The sequence below is a fragment of the Pituophis catenifer genome, unplaced genomic scaffold (assembly GCF_029215685.1).
Source record: "Pituophis catenifer annectens isolate HBS135680 unplaced genomic scaffold, rPitCat1.0.hap2 SCAF_4, whole genome shotgun sequence".
NCBI classification, from domain to species: Eukaryota; Metazoa; Chordata; class Lepidosauria; order Squamata; family Colubridae; genus Pituophis; species Pituophis catenifer.
Window position 1 is genome coordinate 99248643 of NW_027256884.1, and position 23789 is coordinate 99272431.

General features: G+C 39.2%; 1 protein-coding gene across 1 annotated transcript in view; it reads left to right on the forward strand.

The window, feature by feature from the left end:
* Positions 1–23789, forward strand: part of CMSS1 (cms1 ribosomal small subunit homolog) — a 192840-nt gene that overhangs the window by 16278 nt on the left and 152773 nt on the right.

Consider the following 23789-nt stretch of genomic DNA (forward strand, 5'->3'; position numbering starts at 1 on the left):
GGCTGGTGTGTGGGACTGCTCTCTGGCTAAAATTTCCCCTTTTATCCCTTTCGTGCTGGTTTTTTCTGAAAATTTTGGACTTGGACTGTTTGACTGTGATCTGGCTTTCGATTTGGACATTGGTTGATTATTCCTGCTGACTTGGACCGGTTTGGCATCGAGTTTGTGAGTTACCCAACCCTTCCTTTTACTTCGATCTCCCCTGGTTCAGGGGTGTGGGGATTCCCTGCCCTCGTTCCTCACAAGGAGGTTTTAGGATCGTTGATCTTCGAGGGACATTCTACTGTTGCGCTCTCCTCGCCCTCTGCATTTGACCACTTTCGCTTCTATTACTGTCGGCGGTTGCGGCGGGCGCTTTATAGCGGCGCCGGCCATTTTGGACTGCAAGTTTTTCCCGCCGTTTGAGAGAGCGCGAGTCTTTGCAGCCGGCCTTTCCTCATTAACAATTCTTGCCGGCTGAGGCCTTTTCGCCCCGGAACGCCTCCCTTACAGCCGCTCGCCACAGGCTAATTATATTTAGATGAGAAGCGTGGCGGGCTGAGTGGCTATTCTGTGGAGCCTTGCGCCCCCTCCTCTGCGCGGCTGTGCCGGTTGCTGCTGCTTCAAAATTGTCCCGCAGGCTCTCTCCTTATTAAGCGACGTTGTTGCCTGAGTAGCTGAGGAGTTTCGCGCCCCCTCTTTCTGTGTGGCAGTGGCCCGAATCCGTGGGCGTTTTAAAATTGTGCCCTGTGGAGCTTCGCGCCCCCCCTTACTCTATTACAGCAATTGTGGGCCTCTACGCTTTCATCGTTAATTGTTAGTGGAGCTTCGCGCCCCCCCCCCTTTGCCTTAATTGCTTGTTACGGCCACAGGACTGTGGTCTTAATTACCTGATTGTTTAGCTGATTGATTGCCCGCCTTCACCAACGTTTCAAATCTGCTTCGGGCCTTCCCCACCACACCTTACAATTTGTGGAGTTCTTACGCTCCCAGTTTCATCTGTCTGGCATTTGATTGATTAAAATTAATTGATAATTTATTCAACACTGCCTCCTGCGGAGTTCCTCTCGCTCCCTTCTATTTAATCACAATCTAATTACTGAGGCACAGTCTGGTGCGTGGGGTTTTTACGGTCAGTCTTATTGTCTGTCATGCCTAAGGCCCTTTCTAAGTCTAAGCACGGCCGGAAGGCCAGTGCAGGCGAAATTGGCCAATCAGACTCCACGTCTGTTACCCAACAATCTGCCATGGAAGATTCCAGGTTTCATTCCAAAACTTCTCAACGCTCACGTTCTCACCACAAGTCTTCCACGGGTGGCTTGCCATCTTCTTCTTCTAAAGCAGAAAAACGTAGAGACAAAGTTTTGACCAGACTATGTGACAAGGCATCCGCTCAGTTGCCTCCTTCCTCTCCTCAACAACCTGCTTCTTCTAATCCACCTCCAGTCACTGTGTCCCATTCACCTTCTCCTGACCAACTGTCTCTGCAAGATTGCCCAGTTACTATTTCCGAAGAAAATTTGTGGGGTTCTGGATCAGTTTCTCAGCAACCGGTTCCCGATCCAGCAACATCACAGGAGGCTCATTCCTCTGAATCTGTGCCTGCCCGCTCTTTGGATCCGTTCGTTCCTCCAGATCAGCTACAGCAGATGATTGAGGCGGCGGTTCAAAGATCCTTGGCCGCCCGTTCGGGCCTTTCCAGTCGACATGGATCGGTTAGAGAGCCTTCCCCCTTTTCAGCGGACCACGGTGACGAAGGCTGCTCACATTCAGTTCGCTCCGCTTCTCCTACTTCTTCTCACTACAGTCATCCTTCAGCCTTGATTGACGACGGAGATCCTGATTCTGACCTGTCGGAGGATGAGAACCTTCCCCCGGATCAGCCGACCTTCACGGGTCTCTTTCCTCAAGCCTTGTTCAAATCTTTGCTCTTCAAGGCTGTTAATACGGCCCGTTTATCCTCTCCAAATGCGGATCCGGTACCCCCTTCGTCTTCCTCTGGATCTTTGGACCCGATGTTCGCGGAACAAGCTAGGCCTATAACATCCGTCCCTACTCCTCCTCTCTTTCTGGACGTTGTAAAACGTCAGTGGGAATCTCCAGCATCTGCTCCCCTACTTTCGGCTAATGACAAACGAAACTTTCAAGTATCCTCGGACCTGGAGGCCCTTCTCCAAATTCCTTCGGTGGATACCCCAGTTGCAGCTCTTCTTCCTAATTCCAATGTTCCGGGCGAGCCGGATGAAGGTCTCCGTCCTGATGAGCGCAGATCTGACCAAGTCCTTCAAAAGGCCTTTCAAAGCTCCTCCTGGGCGATTAAAGCTACCACTACAGCATCCTTCTTTAATCGAACAACGTTGCTTTGGTTGCGTCAGTTACAAGAAAAGCTAGCCCCCGGAGATACTCGTATCAAGCAAGACCTGAATAAAATCGTAGCTGCCGTTCAATTTTCAGCCGACTCAACTCTGAATGCTGCTAGGTTCTCCGCAAAATCTTTGGCTTCGGCAGTCACGGCTCGTCGTTTGTTATACCTCCGTCATTGGCAGGCAGATGCTAGACATAAGTGGCGATTGGCTTCGGTTCCCTTTAAGGGTACGAAGCTTTTCGGGGACGCCTTAGAGCCTTTCCTCACAGAAACCAGGGACAAAAAGAAGGTCTTAGCTGCTGTTTTCCGGAGAGGAGCACCCCGTTTCTCGCCTTACCCTCCTCGTTCTTACTCCAGAGGTGCGGATGGGGGGTCCTCTTCCTCTTCTCCCTTTCCCACATTTAGAAGAGATGGGTCTTTCAGCAGGCAGCGGGGTTCTTCCGATAGGTCTTTCAGAGGGCGTCCCTTTAACTTTAAGCGGCCCTTTCGAGGGGGAGGAGGTCATTTCGTCCGTCGCCGTCGCTGATTGCCCTTTGGATCCTCCCATTGGCGGTAGATTGGGTCTCTTTGCTACTGTCTGGGAAAAATCCACCTCGGACAAGTGGGTCCACGCCACCTTAAGATCCGGCTTGGCCATTGAATTTGTTGCCCCCCCCCTCCCACCTTTGTCCGCTGTCCGATTTCTCGTAATCCAGTCAAGAAGTCCCTTATGGATTCATCGGTTCAGCATCTCCTGACCATCAGAGCTATCCAACCTGTGCCTCTCGGTCAAGAGGGTTCGGGATTCTATTCGAGGGTGTTTCTAGTCCCTAAGTCATCGGGGGGGTGGCGTCCCATTCTGGACCTCAAACGTTTAAACAGATACGTTGTGTACCGAAAATTTAAAATGCAATCATTAAAATCAATTCTGGACGGTGTTCGGAGGGGCGATCTCCTCTCCTCCATTGACCTAACCGAGGCCTACCTTCATATCCCTATCCTCCCTTCCCATAGACGGTTTTTAAGGTTTTGTTATGACGGGGCTCACTACCAATATAGGGCTCTCCCATTTGGCCTTTCTTCGGCCCCCCGCACCTTTACGAAGGTGTTGGCTTCCTTGGCGGCTCAACTCCGTATCCGTTCAGTTCGTCTCCTGTGTTACTTAGATGATATTCTTTTGTTGTCCCCTTCTGTACAGCAAGCTGTTTTAGATATTCGTCTGACGGTTGAGACTCTGGCAGCTCACGGATTTTCTGTTAATTTGGAAAAGAGCCATCTCTCTCCCTCCACTAGATTAGTGCATTTGGGTGCCCTGATTGACTCTGTTCAGGGCAAAGTTTTTCTTTCTCCCGACAGACAAGCTAGTCTAAGGCAGTTGGTTTCCCGGGTTGAGGGGAGTCGGGTGGTTTCACCCTATGTTTTGTCTCAACTCTTAGGTAAGATGATATCTGCAATAGCTATTGTTCCCTGGGCTCAACTGCACGCTAGGGAACTCCAATGGTTTCTCTTACCCTTGCAGAAGGCCGGCAGAGGCACTTCATCGAAGCCGATCCCTCTCCCTCCTGCGGTACGAAGATCCCTTCGGTGGTGGCGCTCCCCCGCTCTCTCAGCAGGTTGCTTCTTCCTCGAGCCCGCGAGGGTGGTGGTGACGACAGATGCCAGCCTCCTGGGCTGGGGAGCCCATTGCCAGGGTCAACTGGCTCAAGGGACATGGAGTCCCTCGGAAGCTCGACATCCCATCAATTGGCTGGAACTGAAGGTGGTCTTCTTGGCTCTAAAGTCGTTCCGCAGTCTGGTCGCCGGAGCTCATGTCCTCGTCCTCACGGACAATGTCGCCGCAAAGGCTCATTTGAACAAACTGGGGGGCACCAGATCGAAGTCTCTTCTAACCCTGGCAGTCGCGTTGGGTATCTGGTCAGACCGTCACCTGTGTTCCCTTCGGGCGGAACACATCTCCGGGGTTCAGAATGTTCAAGCGGACTGGTTGAGTCGCCGTCAGATAGACAATGCGGAATGGCGTCTCCTTCCGCTCCTCTTCCGGGAGCTGTCTCTTCGCTTCGGCCATCCTGTGATCGACCTGTTCGCGACTCACGAGAACTCCCAACTTCCGCTGTTCTTCTCGCGATACCCTCATCCTCGAGCAGCCGGCGTCGACGCTCTTCGAACTCCATGGCCGCCGGGCCTTCTGTACGCTTTTCCCCCGACGGCCCTCCTTCCCAGGGTCATACGCAAGATTCTATCCGAGCGAGCGGAAGTGATCCTTGTGGCTCCTCATTGGCCTCGGAGACCCTGGTTTGCGGACCTCGTGTCCCTATCGGTGACCCCATCGTGGCGCATTCCTCTCTCGGACAATATTCTCTCGCAAGGCGCCCTGAAGCACCCAGATCCGGCCTGGCTCAATCTAACCGCTTGGAGGTTGAGCGGTGCACTTTGAGGGAAGTTCAAATTCCGGCAGATGTTGTGCATACCTTACTATCCTCCCGACGGCCGTCTACGGAACGCATTTATTCTGCCACCTGGCGGAGTTTCTACAGCTGGTGTAGTCGGGTTGGTGTCTCACCCTTACAACCGTCTATTATACATATTCTGATGTTTTTGCAGAAGGGTCTCTCCCAAGGTCTCTCCCCCAACACTCTCCGCCGTCACATTGCAGCATTATCTTCAGTACTTACCTGCGGCTCCTTGCCGTCTCTGGCTCATCACCCTTTGGTTCGGCGTTTTCTCCGGGGAGCAAAGAACTTATGCCCCCCTGTTCTGCATCGCTACCCGACCTGGGATCTCCCTCTGGTCTTACAGTCTCTTACGAGTCCTCCGTACGAGCCACTTCGGACTACCAGTCTCAGACTTCTCACCTGCAAGGTTGCCTTCCTAGTGGCCATTACTTCGGCTCGCCGCATATCCGAGCTCGCCGCTTTGTCCACTCGTTCGGACCTTTGTGTTTTCCACGCAGACCGAGTGGTACTCCGTTTGGACCCGACATTCGTGCCAAAGGTGAATTCCGTCTTTCATCGTGCACAGGAGCTAGTTCTGCCAAATTTCTGTCCCCGACCTTCTCATCCTCGGGAACGTCGTTGGCACTCCCTTGATGTCCGGCGGGCCCTGCGAATTTATCTAAAGAGGACAGCCCCTTTCCGTCGTTCGGAGTCGCTTTTTGTCTCCTTCTTACCTACATCTCAAGGCAGTAAGGTCTCGTCTTCAACTATCGGCCGTTGGATTCGCCAGACGATTGCCACAGCCTATGACGTTAGATCCCTTCCGCATCCTTCAGGTTTGACAGCTCACTCCACCCGAAGCGCAGCTACGACGGCAGCTTGGGCAACTCAGGCTCCCTTGCTAGAAATTTGTAGGGCAGCCACGTGGACTTCTCCTAGCCCTTTCATCCAGCACTACAAACTCGACCAGTTTGCATCGGCCGAAGCCTCCTTTGGTCGCCGGGTTCTACAACGGGTTGTTGCCGGAGAGGACAATGCGGTCCAGCGTGATCCCCCCCAGACATCGGGACAGTGAACTTGGGTATGTCCCACGCTGGCTGCTGTCTCCACTCTCAATGGAGAAGGAGCGTTGGTCCTACCTGATACGTTCCTTCTCGTTGAGTGGAGACAGCAGCCAGACCCTCCCCTTTTTTTCCTCGAGCTGGACCCGACTTGTTTTTTTCTGTTCTTTCTGTCCTTTCATTCCCTTTCTTGTCCCACACACCGAGTCTGTCTTCCAGTCTTCGCCAAAAGCTGGGCTTCCCGGCAACAAGGGCGGGACTAAGAATAATTGGCAGGCTCAGTCCTTCAAGCTGATTGGATGGGCACTACCCACGCTGGCTGCTGTCTCCACTCAACGAGAAGGAACGTATCAGGTAGGACCAACGCTCCATTTAACTATCTTTGTTAGAGATAACTGGGACCTTCATGAACCTTAATAAAATGGGCCATTAAATCTTATTATATTGTTTTGAAGTTTTTGTCTTAATGAAGGTGAAAGTACTATTAAACTGCTGAATCTATGAAAATTGAACTGCTTGCTTTCCCCAGTCTTATCTATCTTATATATTTTTGCATTAGTATTGCACTTACATTATAGTCTATTTCTTTGTTGTTATTGGTTCTTTGTTCTTTTCTTATCTAGTGGTTTTATATAGTAAAGAACCATTTTGATTCTTATAAATAAGTGTTATTTAAATATCTGTAAACTGATGCTCTCCCAATTTGTTGTTTCCAACCACGAAAGAAGGGGGTTGCTTTTCTTTTACTTTCTCTTGATTCCTACTTACATGACTTAAAGACACACACACACACACGTATGCATGCGCACAGGTTTGTGCGTGCATACACATAATTTTTTTTATGAGTCACTTGGAACTTATTATAAATACTTAAATATAGAGAAATGTCTCTATGGCCAAGAAATCAGTGAGTCATATGTAAGCAACAAACAGGTGGTTTTGGCAATAAAAGGCATTCATGCTTGTGAACACAATATTTTTTTCCATTAAACATGGTGCAAATTCTTAATGTCCATGTGTTTTACATAAACAAAATTGAATTGATAAGTAATCCAAATAAATGTACTCAAGTGGAAGTCTTAACGTATTGTATATTGCTTATATTTTTTAAAAAACTAATTCAACATCTGTGGTTTTAATTTTGGTATAAAATCGGGAGTATTCCTGGAAGAATTTTGTCATCCTACTTATTCCAAAAGAAAATTCATTTAGGAATAAAAACAGGGAGGGTCTTAACATATTGGAAACATTTTCCTTCTTAGTTAAGAAAAAAAAATGATGGAATTAAAACCTGGTGGGAATAAGTAGCTACTCTTGTATCCCTGAAGTACATCTGTTTTAAAAAGAGAGAAACTTATGTAAAAACACTTTGTAAAGGAAGCATAAATTATTCAGTTTAATTCAGTAGCTAGTAATGTGGAAAAAGAAAGGAAAATACTCTTTCTTTATGAAATATAATGTATAAACATAATATTGTACATTATTATTGACATCTATATATTACTAAAACTCTTATATCTGTAATCTTTAAGGTGGATGAAATAATGCATCATAGAGCAACAATTTTTAAAGGAAGTTTAAAAATGAGCTGAAATGGCCTAATGTACAGAATGTGCCCAAAATCCAGGATGCATAACTCAAGTGTGTTTGAAATTTGGCAAATTGTATAAAAATTTGATGACATAAAAATTATGTTCTATGACATACAGTAATACAAATTAAAGGTTTTATGACATAATACAAATGTGTATTCCTGATGCTTGGCAGTACTATCCAGTTCAGCATGGGCTACTTTGAAGGCAGATACATCTCTAAATATTTCCCTGAATTTTAAAGAAGCTTTCAATTATGTAAGAAGCTCTGACATTGTTGAAGGAATCTAGTAAAGAAATATTTCTGAAATGATGACACATCAGGTCACGATTTGTCTAGTATCTTATTAAATGTGCTTTCTGTATTTCGATTCCAAATAATTAAAATATGGTACATAATATTTAAAAAGAATGAATTGGCAGAAAATACAATTAAAAACAATTGTGTTTTATCCTTGTCATTAAAGATTTGGTTGTTTTTTATTTTTCCATGTGTCCAATTTAAGATTGGTGAGGAGAATTTTTTTCTTTCTTTTAATGCAGTTAAAATGATGACAGCAAGAATAGTTGTGGTACTGACTGTGTTAAAGTTATTGTTAAAGTACAAAAGACATTTAAAAATTATTGTATGTAAATATATCTTCCGAATTTATGATTTTTAATTTGAATATACTGCATTTATTTTCTTTTTATATATAAATACATTATAATATAAATATTGTTTTTTAAAAAAGGTAAAGATTTTCCTTGTCCAGTCGTGTCCAACACTAAGGAGCAGTGCTCATCTCCATTTCTTAGCTAAGGGAGCCAGCATTTTCTGAAGACATTTCCATGGTCATGTGGCCAGCATGTTACCTTTCCACCAAATGGTACCTATTTATCTGCTCATATTTGCATGCTTTTGAATTGCTACCTGGGGCAAGTAATGAGAGCTTACTCTGTAGTGCAGCACTCAGGTCGCAAACCCAGGCTGTCAGTTTTTCAGCTGACAAGCTCAGCGTAAATTCTCTGCAATTTAAAATATTTTATCCTGCCCTTACACTATAAATTTAATTATCCAATTCATATGTAAACTAGTTTTACAATGATTAAATGAAAGTTTCAGAATATTTTTTAAACATAGGTTGGCAACTTAAAGCAGAACCAAGTGGTTATAAGACTAAAAATTATTGAATTTGTCAACAAAGACTAAATTATTCATAGGTATTTCTGGTTATACACATTGTAGTGCAGTAGTAGTGATAAATCCTTCACCTCTGATCGATGGTTTTCTTGATGGTATATATTTATATAATATTCAGTTGCTCATGAAACTAAACTGAATGGTTGTTTATTTGGCAGAGACTAAAATTAAACATAGAATACCTGACAACTGGGATAAGCAAGCATGAGATAGCAAACTAAAGGAAGTAGACAATTTAATAAGGAACCTGTGAAGAAAGACAAAACACACAAGAAAAACAAAAGATTTATAAAATGAGGAAATTCAAAGAAATGGGTAGAAAAATTTAAGCCTTGTGTTTTGCACAAAGCTTTTTGATGATACATCTATTTACATGCACAGCAGACATATCCACATCTCCCTTATATACAGTTGTAGACAACCATTTTCAACCTCTTTCATTCAAAGAAGAATATAATGAAATGAAAAGTAGAACTGTTGGATTTTTGCTGCTAAAACTGTAGTGTTTTTGCTGGAATTAAATTGGAAGCCAAGTAACTTCTCTTTTTCTCCTAGTAAAAAGGAAGTGAAACAGTGAAAAAGGAAGCATGATGATTTTCAGCCTTTAATTGGGAAGAAATCTATCATTTCCTTTTTTCTCCAGTTGGCGGTAACTTCTGGATGTCACATTCCTTGCCTTCTAATTCTCTCCATATGATTAACCCAAGAAAGATTGTGACAAATTGTGTACTCAACATACAACAGTGTTCAAATTGGTTGACTCTCTCATTTAGGTTGTATTGCATAAGTATCTCAATATATCTGTAAGTTATATTTCTAGTTCTTGTAACACAAATCATAACTTGAAAAGCTAAAGCTTAAATCAAACAGGTTCGGTCAAACCCTATTCTTTTCTCATTCAGCTTAGAAGTTCTTATAACATGGATGTTGAAATGTAATAAGAGATAATGCCATTCCTTAGAACAGTAGTTAGGAGAAATGATTTTGATTTAATATTTAACATTGGTATTCTATCATTGACAAAAGTGTTCAAAACTATTAGAAAAAGACTAGCCTTAGAATGTTCAATGCCAGGAAATAATACACAAGTAAAAAGCTGTAATTGAATCCCCATTCACATTTCATTTTTGTACCATTTATATAGTTGCAATATTTAGATTTCATTTATATAGTTGAAATATTTGAAGTACCCCATTTAGAAAAAATTATTCCAGCAAGGTAACAATATAAAATAGCCATCATTAAGACAAATCTAATTACAGATATGGGAAAAAATCAAAACAAGGTTATAGATACCATACCATTACATTCTACAAGTAGTCCTTGACTTAAAACAGTTCATTTAGTGACTGTTCAAAGTTACAATGATACTGAAAAAAGTGACATGATCTTTTTTCACACTTTATGGCTGTTGCAGCATTCCCATGGTCACCTGATCAAATTTCAGACGCTTGGTAACTGACTCATATTTATGATGGTTGCAATGTTCCTGAGTCATGTGATCACCTTTTGTGACCTCCTGACAAGCAAAGTCAATGGGAAAACCAGATTCCCTTAACATCTATGTTACTAACTTAACAACTGCAGCAATTCACTTAATAATTGAGGCAAGAAAGGTCGTAAAATGGGACAAAACTCAACAAATGTCTCACTTAGCAACAGAAATTTTGGGCTCAGTTATGGTTGCAAATCGAGGACTACCTCTATAATGGCCACTTCATTTACAAATATCTAGTGAAACAAATGGGCTTTAAAAGACATACATTCTACACCACTCAAAAAGTCACCTAAAGTCTTTCTTGAGGGAGAATATTCTATATTACTATCTTCTCTTACTCACATCATCATTTAATGTTTTTTTTTTACCAAAATAGAACAATAACTTATCTTTGTAGACTGCCCAGATCTAAGGAAACTGGCCTGCTGATATAGCGAAAGAGTTCTTTTAAATACTCAAATTTCAGGCTGATTAGCATTCTAAACCACTATTTGTACCTTTATTTGATTTGGAAAGGTAGAAAATGGTAGAAGTAACCAAAAACCAAAAATCCTCTTTTGGATTAATAACTATTCTTATTTGTCACATTATCTAATGAAACACGAGTTTCTGGAATATTTTAGAGGTTGCCTGAATTTATTTAGTACTGCGAAAAGCATTATATCTATTTACAATTAATGTATGCAATAAAAGGTATTTTTTAAAGCTTTCATACAATTCATGCTTCATGAATTTATAAACATGCTTCATGCATGTTTATAAACAGTTGTCCTAAACTTCTTGTTATATTACAGATTTATATAAAAATATTATATAATGATAAACTAGAATCTTCATCTTACGCGTAATACTTACTGAAATTGAATTGATGCAAACTGAATATTTATTGATTTAATTCCCCAAAAGTCACCACAAGTGAGACAAATATGGCTGTAGGATGAATGTCTGTTAACTCTCCTGTACACTTCTTTCTACAGCCTATTCTTTTTTAATCAAGCAGGGGTTTTTTTTACAACAAAGTTCTGAAGATAGCTGAACTAAAAACAACTCTGCCAAGGAGACCCTAGGACCGTGATGGCGAACCTATGGCACGCGTGCCACAGGTGGCACGCGGAGCCATATTAGTGGGCACGCCAGCTCAGCTCTGGGGCGCATGCGCACGCCGGCCAGCTGATTTTCGGGCCTTCTGGGCCCACCAGAAGTAGGGAAACAGGCTGTTTCCTGCCTCTGGAGGGCCTGGGGTGGGGGGTGGGGAAGGCCTGTTTTTTTTTCTTACCTGGCTCCAGATCCTCTCTGTGTATCTGGGAACGGCGAAAACAGCCTTTCCCACTCCGTTGGAGGCCCTACGGAGGCTGAAAGGGCCCATTTCCCCACTCCCGGTGGGACAGGAAGTGATGTTTTTTCCTGTCCCCAGCCTCCAGAGACTCCTAGAGAGGCTCCTACAGACTCCTAGAGAGGCTCCTACAGACTCCTAGAGAGGCTCCTAGAGACTCCTAGAGAGGTTCGGGAGGCTGGGGACAGCAAAAAATGTCACTTCCTGTCCCACCGGGAGTTGGGAAATGGGCTCTTTCAGCCTCCGTAGGGCCTCCAAGGGAGTGGGAAAGGCTGTTTTCGCCATTCCCATATACACAGAGAGGATCTGGAACCAGGTAAGAAAGAAAAACGGGCCTACCAGGCCATCCTGTGCCAGGAGCGGTGGGGGGGGAGGGGGTTGTGCGCACATGCGCATGGGCACGTGCGCGCATGACCCTCCCCTGCCCCCTCCTCTCCTGGCACGCGATGGCAAAAAGGTTAGCCATCACTGCCCTAGGAGGTCTGTCATCTCAGCTTTGCACTGTTCGAATCTGTTCAGCAGAACCAAATAGTTCATGTTCACTGCTTTTTCATTATCCTGTTCTGCTGTCTTGATATTGCAGGCTTGCACTAGACCCATGATGGTGAGTGAGCCAGAGGTGGCATGCAGCACCCTCTCTGGGCATGCGAGCGTCACCACAGTTCAGTTCCACTGCGTGTGTGTGCTACTTCCGCCGACCAGCTGGTCTTCAGGTCTCTGCCATGCATGCATGGAGGGGAAGCGTGTGGGGGGCACACATACATGAGTGGGGGATGGGACACATGAATGGGGCCGCAAATGCATTGCATTTTGGGGGTTTGCGCACGCTTTGGGCATTCGGTCCGGAAAAGGTTAGCCATCACTGTACTAGACTAAGATGGGCAGAATAGGTAAAGAATTATAATATAGTTGGAATGAGTAGTCTACCATTACTGTACGAGTACCAATACAATGCTGCTATAGGTATCCAGCTCTTTACTGGGACAGCAGTAGATTACAGACAAAACTAAGGACTTCTTGGGGAGAATTTTCACTTCAACTCAAAACGGCTTGTAAATTTTGGTCTGATCCCATCCATACAGACATCAGAAACAAACTTGATCTTATTTATTGCTATAAATCATGGTTTGAGTCCTAATTGTTATTACAATATGTTAAAGATTGTTAAAAAAGAATTTGAATGAACTGTTGAACAAAAGGGCCATTTGATTTCCTCTTCAGCTTGCTTGGCAATTGCATATGTATGAGATTCTTCTTGTCTCCTTTTTTCCCTCTCATGCGCAAATTTATTCTAGGCCAGAAAAGCAACAAGTAATTTTATTTAGAATAGTCAAAACTGGAAGTCACTTAACTTTTACATCAGCAAGGAAATTATTGGAAATTACTGTCATGCAGATGATTAGACACTAGAGATGTGGGATGGTGGTGAGAGCACAGGACTATGAGGAAAGATCTCTGAGTTCTAATTCGTCTAATTTTGCCTTCTTTGTGCTAAATTTAAATTTACCACTTAACCTTTTCCATGTAATCAGAGAACAGACTGACCTCATTTTAGATACATTGTCATTCTGATTTAGTTATTTATGTTATATAACTGGTTGGCTGTAAGCTCCTGAATTGTTTAGTATTAAACATTTCTTTAGTTTTAAACTAGCCAGAAAATTCTGCTAAGGTTTTATTAGTAGGCCTGGCACTAAAGGGCTTAAAATATTTTGTACAGAATCAGTGGTCTTTATAAGTTATCCCCTGTGGTCCAATTCTATTGCTAGAGTTACAGCGATGGGAAATTTGTGGCCAGCCCAAAATTATCAACTTGGTTAATTTGAGAGGACAAATTTGAACCAAGAATACCGGGTAATGCTCTGCTTTTGTTCTGGGAAAATATTCAGTTGTAATTTTGTTTTCACATTGGAATATCAATAACATAGCAGCTCTTTATATTAGAACTAATATTTCAACACATATATTGTTTGTAAACTGGAAAGTTAAACTACTCCAGTCTAGCTGCATTCTTATTAAGAAGACATTTTAAAAATAGTTTAAATCTGAAAAGTTTTTGAATTTTAGTTTTATATGCAGTTGCTAAGTATTATTTCTGATATGTGGCAAACATGTATGCAAGTTACTTAAATGGAGGGGTTAAGAAAAATCAATACAGTATTTAGTGAGCTCTGCTCTTGCTCTGCAAATGTGTCTTTTATATGAGTAACTTCTGTCTTTGCTTTCAAAATATTGTATCTAAACCATAGGTTTATGACTTTTCTGATCATAATTCTTTTGAAAGCTGATTATACTTTGAAAAGGGCATTACAGTAATATCCTGATTCTAAATGTACTTGCATGACCAGGCAATGAGCCTCATAGAGATCAAGGAGCATTGCTTCACTATAAATGTTCTTTGGGCAGTAACACTATATTTAGATGTTCCACTGAGTAATTTTCTGAAGTTCCTGTCAACTTTTCCTTCAAATATTAGTACACTTTACTTGATAGTGTTGATATCTTAAGCAACAATGACACTGAAGCAAAATAGTACATAGTACAATAAATTGAATGTTGACACTTATCTGCTTTCCTATATTAGTTTATATTTTTAGATGAATTTGAAAATGGTTGTTTGTCAGTAGCAATAAGAATAGCACTTTGACTTATATACTGCTTCATAGTGCTTTATAGCAGAGGTCCCCATACCCTGGGCTGTGGCCTATTTGGAAGCAGGCCACGCAAGCCGTGGGCCAGCACACACATTTATGCACAGTTCAATTTGCACGAGTGGCAGGCTAGCGCATTAGTATATGCATGTACAGGTCAACTTGAGCTGCACACATATGCGCATGTCCGCCAGCCCACTGATCTTGCAACTCAAGCTGCGCACACATGTGTATGTGTGCCAGCCTACTTCTCACATAAATTAAGCTGCACACACATACGTGTGTGTACTGACCTACTTCTCATACAAGTTGAACTCCACACGTGTGCGTTCACCGGCCCACCGCTTGTGCAGCCAGGTTCCCCTGTCACCTAGCCGGGCCACTAAGCCCCAAAGGTTGGGCATCACTGCTTTACAGCATTCTCTAAGCAGTTATAGTCAGCATATTGTCTCCAAACAATTTGGGTCCTCGTTTTACCAACCTCAGAAGTCAGCCTACAATACTGCATTCTAACCACTGCGCCATCATAGCTCTTTCAGTAACAACTCATTGTGCTGCTCATAAGGTTTATTGATAATAAAATATTATTTTACAAGAATAGTTTCAAGAACTATACTTTATGGCCACTTTTTCTAGAAGCTGTGGCCACAGGATCAAGCTTCAGATACTGAAATGGCCATATAATAGGAGGAACTCCCCTCTTTTTTCCATTCTCTTTTCCCATGTATCTGTTTAATTTCCAAGGTCAGATAGCAGCACTTTAAATATTTTTGTTTCAATACTACTAAATTGGTCTTTACTCCTCCCCTTGAAAGTGTGCTAACTTTCCCATCTGTATTTGGAATTACTGCTAACTCTTATCGGTAGCAGATTTTCATGGGTATGGAGAACCTATAATCCCCCAGATGTTCCTAATTCCTACTCCATTGGCCACGCTGATTAGAAAATGTAATTCAATTACACCTGGAGGTCCATAGATTCCCCATGCTTATTAAAATAATAAATAGACCAAGAGATGAAAAGTTTGAGATTTGGAAAACACTAGAGAGGACATGGTAAGTGTGTAAACTAGGCCATACTGGCAAAGACATATTCTCTTAGTTCTAATTTATTTTACAAAGTTGCTTGGGTAGCGTGGAGGGAAATCATGAAAGTTATGTTTTGTTCCTTGGAGAAAAGGCAGCAGCTAAATGTAAGGGTTTTATAATTTATTTAATCAGGTTTTTATTAAAAGGAATGAGAAGTTATCCAATGACAGAGGCTGATGTAGCATCAGTATGCTGATGATACTAAAATTTACATTCCTACTTTTGTCCAATTATGTGATGCTTTGAAAATTCTGTATCAATGCCTGAAATTGGGTGAAGATGGCTCCAGCTCAACCTAAGCAAGGTTGAATGGATGTTGGGGCTTGTGGTTCTGGGGAGTGTCCATCTCTTGTTCTGCATGGGGTTGCACTAATCCAGGAGAATTTATCAGGGGTCCTTATAGAAGTACATCTTCTGTTTGAGAAAAGGGAGGAGGATGTGTGGCAAGAAGGACCTTTGCACAAGTATGTACTGTATATCGCAAGTAGGATGTTCCTGGTCTGGGACATCCTACTTGCAATCACTCAAGCCACTTGGTATCACTCATAAGGATTACTACAATGTTCTGTACTGGAACTGCCTTTAGTATTGGAAGCATTGGAAGTTTCAGTTGGTGCAAAATTACACTGCATAAGCAATTACCTATGCACCTCAGTCAGCTCATATTACATCTATGTTTTTTTGTTTTTGTTTTTTTTTAATTTGATTTATATGCCGCCCTTCTCTGGAGACTCAGGGCAGCTTACAATGCGTTAAGCAATAGCCTTCATTCTTTTGTATATTTATATACAAAGTCAGCTTATTGCCCCCACAAACTGGGTCCTCATTTCACCTACTTTAGAAAGGATGGAAGGCTGAGTCAACCTTGAGCCTTGGAGAGATTCGAACCAGCAGAAATTGCAGGCAGCTGTGTTAATAACAGGGTGCATTAACCACTGTACCATCAAGGCTCTATGTTCCATGGGTTGCATTGACTGCCAGTTTGCTTGCAGGTTCAGTTAAGAGTCCTGGTGTAACTATAAAGCTTTTCATGGCATACATTCATGGCACTTTCCCAAGATAAAACTTTATCATATTATAATTTTTTTGTGTTTGAACTAAACATCAGTTGATGCTATATGCTGTATTATGAAAGAATCGGTTGCAGCATGGGCCATATTGAGCTCCTTCAATGTCACGTGCAAGGAACAATGTTATTGTTTAGTATTAAGTGATATCCAAACTTATGTAATTGGAAAAACAGTGTAGGAATGAAACCAACTGACATAATTTATCATGTTGTTATCATGTTGTAGCATTGTTCATGTTTATTTAAAAATGGAAATGTTACTCATCTCATGGATAACTTGACTTAAATTCACACAATTTACTGTAATATTAATATAATTGTAGCATTGCTATTCCTGTCCAAAATCTTTCAAGCTTCTGTCTTTCAAGCTTCTGTAAACATAGCAATCTATAAGTAAGAACTGAGTCACAGAGTCACAAAGATTTTGTGAATGTTGAATAATTGGAAAGAGAATTACTGCAATGTAGATTATAGCATTGTGCTGTACTGTATAGAAACAATAAACAATACTTAAGCAACTAATTTGACTGGGCAAGTTAAGCATCTGTACAAATCTCTCATGGAAATCAAATACTTAAATTTATCTAATCTGTTAATATCATCTAAAATAATTTATTGATAATCAAAATAATAAAATAAGTTATGTCACATTTCTGCTGTTGTTTTAGACTATTTCCTACAATCTCCAACCAAAATATTAGCCATGATTGATTTTAAGGATTGTAGGCCTACATTTCTGTATGGCACTGAGTAGAGGAAAACCTGATTTTTAGTTTTGAAAATGAATTTGTTGGTGAAATTCTAAAATCAACTGATGAGAACCAAATAAACCTCTAGTTGATGTAGTGATTAAAGAGAGTGATTTTGAATAGAATAAATGCAATTTATCCATTAGTGCTTAAATTATATTATAATTATTTCCATTTCCTGTTTTCAAAAGTTTTTAAACCAGATGACTGGAAAAAATGTTTCTCTATCATTTGCTTTCTCAGCAAATCAATTTTTTTGAAAAGTGTTATAATTTATGTTTTATGTAGCCTGATGATCTTTGCTTCAGAGATTGTTGTTTTCTCAATCCAGTAATATCTTTGTAAATTAATAAACAGTAAAATGTTGATATATTTTAAAGTAATCGTTAATTATGGAAAATTTGGGGGCAGCATATTTTATGTTTACAAATCCAACTAAAACATGGTGGCTACATTTAAAAAAAAGCTCCTTAAAAATAACAGTCTTTTAAAATCCCAATTCCTTTGAATTAGTTTATTCTGAAAATCAATAAAGTGAGTTGCTCTAACATTTAACAAAATAGCCTGAAAGTACCAAAAGAAATGGGGTTATTTATCATTAGATTATTAGTTTAAAGTCTTAGAAACTATTGCTTTACACTTGGTTAATTCATCAGATAAAAGTGTCATCATAGTGAATGAGAACTTCACTCTGACAAGTAGATATTTAGAATATTTTATTAACAATAGATTATGCAATTTATTAATAAAAACATTTTTTGATATCTTCGAACAGTATACATATTCTTAAAGATGTGTACATTGTAAGCATGTCCTTAATAAACTATGCAAACTGCTGTTTTATAAAATATTCTACTGATTTTCTTAAAGTAACATTGCTTACCTCCAATTACCTTCGTGGGTATAGCAATTGTTGTTATTGTAATTTGAAGAGATCTATTTTCATGTTTATATAGTTGAGAAATTTTGTATATTGTAAGATAGCTAATGAATACAGAATTGGAAGAATGATCTGAATAAATGGAAATAAAATCTTCAAATTTATTCCCATCCTCACTCTAAATAATAAGTGTTTTACATGTCTAATTTAGTTTGCTTCAGTCTTAATCTTATCATAAATATGTAATTGCTGATATAGGAAACATAATTCTGTACTGTGACTATCCTTAGTACCAGGTAGTTTACATTGATAGTTACCTTTCAACAGCATATGTTATACAGAGGAGAAAAAGCAATTTCTAAAATAAAACGACTTTCTTGAAAAACACTTCTAAGTTTAAAAAAACCTTTCCCCCCTATGAGCATATACAATTAATTTTAAAGTGAATTAAAATGGTAAAAGTAATAATTCTCTTACTGTCAATGCTATTGCCTTGATTTATAATTTACAGTTTCCAAATTTAAAACTACTAAAGCTGATCAAAAGCACAATACGTCTTAATAAATACATGTTTCTACATGCCTATAACATATAACATGATGTATTCAAAAAGCTGCTACAACTTTCTTCATACTATTTACAAAGTCACTGAGTCTTCTTCCAGTTTAAAATGCTGTTATGACTCTGTCCAGCACACAGTTGGAAATTACATGTAATTCCTAGCTCTCCCTTTTTCTTAATTTAATGCTTCAGTTTTGTATTGAAATCTTTTAATGCTTAGAAGGAGAACCGGAAAGTTGTTTAGTATTATAATTGATCTCAGCATAAGTCCAAAAGTTTTGCTGTGAAAATAATATGAAGTGAACCAACTGATTTTTGAAGCAAAATGCCTATTGGTTGCTAAAAGAAACTTCTTCCCACAGTCTCCCTCTTACCTTCAGCAAATGCACTGAAGAGTTCTTGATTTAATTATTGCTCAGTAGTGTTCAGATTGTGTTTCTCTTAGGCATTAGGGATGTGAGCATTCCAGCAGTTACACGAAACAATGAGAGAGAAACTCTCTGCTTGCCCAAAGCCTATGAAGCATTACGTCATGGCAATACCTTATAAGGAACTCTATATTGTGCAGTCTCATTCTGTATTTAGTGTAGTTTAGTGATTACCAGAACTACAAATATATGTATGTGTGCATGCGTGCATGCATATTTATGCTTGTGTGTGTTTTTCTGGCTTCAAATACTTTGGACTGTGAAACATTTCATATGTCAGATTGATTTGTGGCCAAAATGAATGCATTGAAAAGTTTAGACGAGTTAATTCTTATTATTAATAATAATAGAATAGTGAAATGGTCGCAGAGTAATATTTTAATTTTTTTGTGTTGTTTTTTCCATAACACAACTGGATTTGTTTAATTTTTCTTTTATTTTCTGAGTTGCCGAAGTTTGTGTGGGGGGGGAACACCCAAGCTTAGCTGGCCTCCTCTGAGAAAAGTATGAACATCAAGCCTTTTTTCCTTGTGTTTTATTTCCTGATGATGTAACTAGAAAACAATTCTTCAAGTATGATGGGAAGGCCAGATGAGAAACAGGGGTGTGTTGTGTGTAAAAGTGCATGTACTTTTTCCTTTTAAACCCATTTTTAAACTTTGTCTCATTTAGTATATTTAGAATGGTTAATTAGTTGGTATTAATAAAGTTTTAATAAGGTTTTACAGATAATATTCATTTGATCTACATACAGGAAAAAACGCAGAATAGGCTTCAATTTACAGAAGAATGTCTTCATTAGATTTTATACTGAATTTTCTATTGCTTTACAAATGGAGAAAGTGTGTAAGAAAACGATTGCAGAAAATTCATTGAAAGAATTATCTAGTTAAATTTTATGCATATTAATGAAAATTTAAAATAGTATTAAAAATTTTAAAAACTCTATGTACTATACTACATACTATTTTGTAATATGCTAAATGGATAGGTCTGAATCATTGAAATTCAGTCTTTTACAATGCCCAACATTTATTAAAAATGGGTTGTAATAGATTAAACTGAATTTACTTCCCAATAAAATGAATTTAGGATTGCAGTCATGGTTGGTTATCTACATGTGTTTTTATGCTTACAAAACATTGTAAATAGTATGGTAAGTATTAAGAGATTAATGCTGTGTCATACGGACTAAAGCTTGACTTTCTAAAGATGGTTCATGTTATAAAAATACGAGTAATTCAGTTTAATCTACATGTCTTCTGTGTAGTCATTAAAAAAAAGTGTTTGATAAGTATACTTTAAAATGCCCTGTTTCATAATATTCTGGAAGCAGGGTCTGGAACTGGCAGCTTCTTCCAAGTGAGTTTGTCTATGAATCAGATTGTTACTCCCTTGCCTCCACTTTTGAAAAATAGATTCAAACAGGATTCAATGTTTTTACTTGTGGTGTTATAGCAATAGAATTCTGCCCCCTGCCCCGAGCCCTATTAATTTTGACTTGTTCTTGATTTTAGGCATTTGGAAGAAGAGAAAGAATTTTATTAATAGTTTTGCCTCATTTATAATGCTCTTCTATTTAATATTTATTGAAGTATTTAATTATGTATTATGTAATTATTTGGGGATGAAAGTTTGAAAATTTCCTAGTGGAAAAGCAAGGTAAAATTTTAAAAAATAAATTATAATGATACATTAGTATAACACTAGCTTTCTCATACTATCTGTCCTTCCCCATTCCCAATATGTTGTGTATATATTGATATAAAGAATGATTAAGGTTGCGAAGAGAGGATGGGCTACAAAGATACAAATGTGGAAAAGAGAGGAATTATGAAACTTGTAATTTGCAAAGAATTGGCCATGGAAAATGTCCTCTAGATAGGAGGAACTATTTCAGAGAATGTTCACTCTGATAGTAGTGCTTCACATACAAAAGGAATTGGAAAGCTCAAATTTGTTCTTGGCTGTTGATATACAGGTAAAATGTTTTGCATGATTTCTAATCTGAATACAGATTATAATGCATACTGGAAACACTTTCTTATGTTTACCATTATTGATACACTGAGTACTTTGCATTTCAGTTTAAATGCAATCATCAGAGATTACTGTTTGCAGCTGGCTGACAGAACAAATATTACATAATGCTTTAAGAAAGGAAATGAAGTGCATGTCTCATTAATACTGAAAGAAAGTTTTGAGTAGAAGTTTTTAGAAATAAAAACTTCAGTTGGGTATTCATGTGGTGCATCTGGACTAACTACAAAAACACAAATTCTATGCTCCTGACATTTGTTTTTGCGTTAGAAAAAATAAGATAAAATGTTGTACTAATTGCTTTTTCCTATTCAATGTGCATTGTTTATTCAATGTGTATTATGTCACATTGCGTTCCATATTAACACCAGAAGCTTCCACGCTGCCATATTATTTACTGAATAATTACATTATTTACTTATTTTTCATTTTTTAAATTGAATTTTCAACTTTCTGTTTTCAAAGTGGCCATATTCAGATTCAGCCTGAAAAGACAAAACCCAGATAAACAGGCAAAGGCAAGGTAGGAAAAGGGCAGATGGGATTTCCCTGTGGCACTATAAAAGAAAATAATATTCAGTCTCTTGTAGCTCTTGCTAATAGGAGTTTTGTTTATAGACCCTACTTCTTTAGGAATGTAATCTTCAGGGAACACCATGTTCATACTTTATGAGCTGGGAATATCTATTTATCAGAAAAGATAACAAATTGCTTTCATTTATTTGGAATGATAAGGCTTGACATGAAGATTCTAAGTTCCAAGCACCATGATGTCTAGATACTCAACTTCGAACACATGAATGTCCCTGCTTTGTCCATCTTTTCAATTAGCTAAGAGTCTTTTAATTTACAAAGAGTGAATGAGAGATAGATGATGCAAAACAAATACTATTTTTAGTTACTTCTGTATTTCCCATAATATTTCTGAGCTTCATTTTAATCCCAATAAAAAGATGGTGGCTGCAGCCATTACTTTATTTGGAAATTTCTGGACCTACTCAGAAAAAAAGACAAAGTACAGTTGTAAGGAAGAAGGTATGAAATGTAATTGGGGGGAAAGAAAAGTTACAGACAACATGGATATAAGGAGCAGAAAAGAAATGAAGAACATTTTGCCTGAGCTAAAAACACCTGTGATATACGTATGTTATCTGTCTTTTTCTGTTCTTTTGGAGCATGTTAGGGCTAAATTTGTGTTATGTATGCTTTGTGTGAGTGCGCCTTTCACTGAACATCACCAGTTTGACTCTTTTTAGCTGGAAAATGGGCATTTGACTGCTGATGACTTCCAAGACAGCCATTGATGAATGGAAGCTATTTTTATAGCCTTCATGACAGGTTTTTAAACTTTGAAATGTGTGTCCTGATCTAAAAACTTTTGTGATCTCTTCTCTAATCAGATATATAGACTTCCAATGAGTTCTTTTAAAGTGGGATAGACTATATTTTATATCTTATGCTTATTATTCACTACCAAACAGTTGGCTACTATTATTACTATTATTTATTTTTTTTAAAAGAGCCACACAGATATATAACTAGCCAAGATCAAAGCCAAGATATCTCAAGGATGATTTTCCTGAATTTGTTGTCAAGAGTGCCTCACAGTGAACAATATCAGAAAAGCCATAATAATATAAACAGAATTTATTTATGTTTAAAGTCCATAAAAAGGCAATAGCATATCTCTATTGTATCATGCCAGAACACTGCTTGCTTGTGTCTGAGTAAACTTGACTTGAAGGTAATTTTGCTATTAAAATCCACCCAATTTATTTGTCACACATATTTATGTGAAAAAATGCCATCTGTCATAATTAGAATATTTATTTATTATTTATTAATTCAATTTGTATGCTGCCCCTCTCCGAAGACTCAGGGCGGCTCACAATGCATTTAAAATCATTATAAAAACATTTAAAAATTAAAAACATTAAAAATATTAAAACTCATTCACACCATTCATGACCGGATCTCACCAGATCGCAAGAGCAAGATCAACGGCCCCAGGCCTGCCGGAAAAGCCAGGTCTTCACTGCTTTTTGGAAGGCTAATAGGGTGGGGATGGTCCGGACCTCAGGAGGTAACTGGTTCCAGAGAGCTGGGGCAGCCACAGAGAAGGCCCTTCCCTGCGGGCCCGCCAGCCAGCATTGTTTAGCTGACGGGACCCGGAGGAGACCAACTCTGTGGGATCTTACCGGTCATTGGGAGTTATGTGGTAGAAGGCGGTCTCAAAGATACCTTGGCCCTGAGCCATGTAGGGCTTTAAAGGAATAATTAGAAAACAAGGCAAAATCCAGGAATCAAAAATAAAATCTTGTAAATTAGATTACTTGCTATGATCCAGATCAGGAGAATAGCTAAGCATTAAGTTCAGAACTATAAATAATAGCAAAACATGGTAGAATTTTATTATTCTATTATTTATAGTAAAAGATCCAAATAATGTGTTTATTTATATAGAAATAAGTCAAACAAAATGCCATTAATCTAACTTTGTCAAAACTCTTTGAGGTCCTGTCTGGCTGTAAACTGGTTACCACTGGTATTTATTGGTAGTGAGAATTATCATTGCACTTTGTCTTTAGGACAACGAATACTGAAGGCAGTTATGACTTTTTCTTCTTATATCAGTCATACTATTTTAGGTAAGTGTGAATCAATCTCTTCTTTCATTCCCATACATCCCACATCTATTACATTTATGTTTATAATCACTTGTTTAAATAAATAGTTTTATCTATATTTTCATGATTATTTTAACCAGTGCTCAGAATCAGAACAGCGCTGGAAGGACTAAGATTCATATGTCTCTTCCCTTATCATTACTTCTCATAAACAGACTCACTAGATTATTATGAGTATAAAACAAGAAAACGGAGATGGAAAGGCAGGACATAA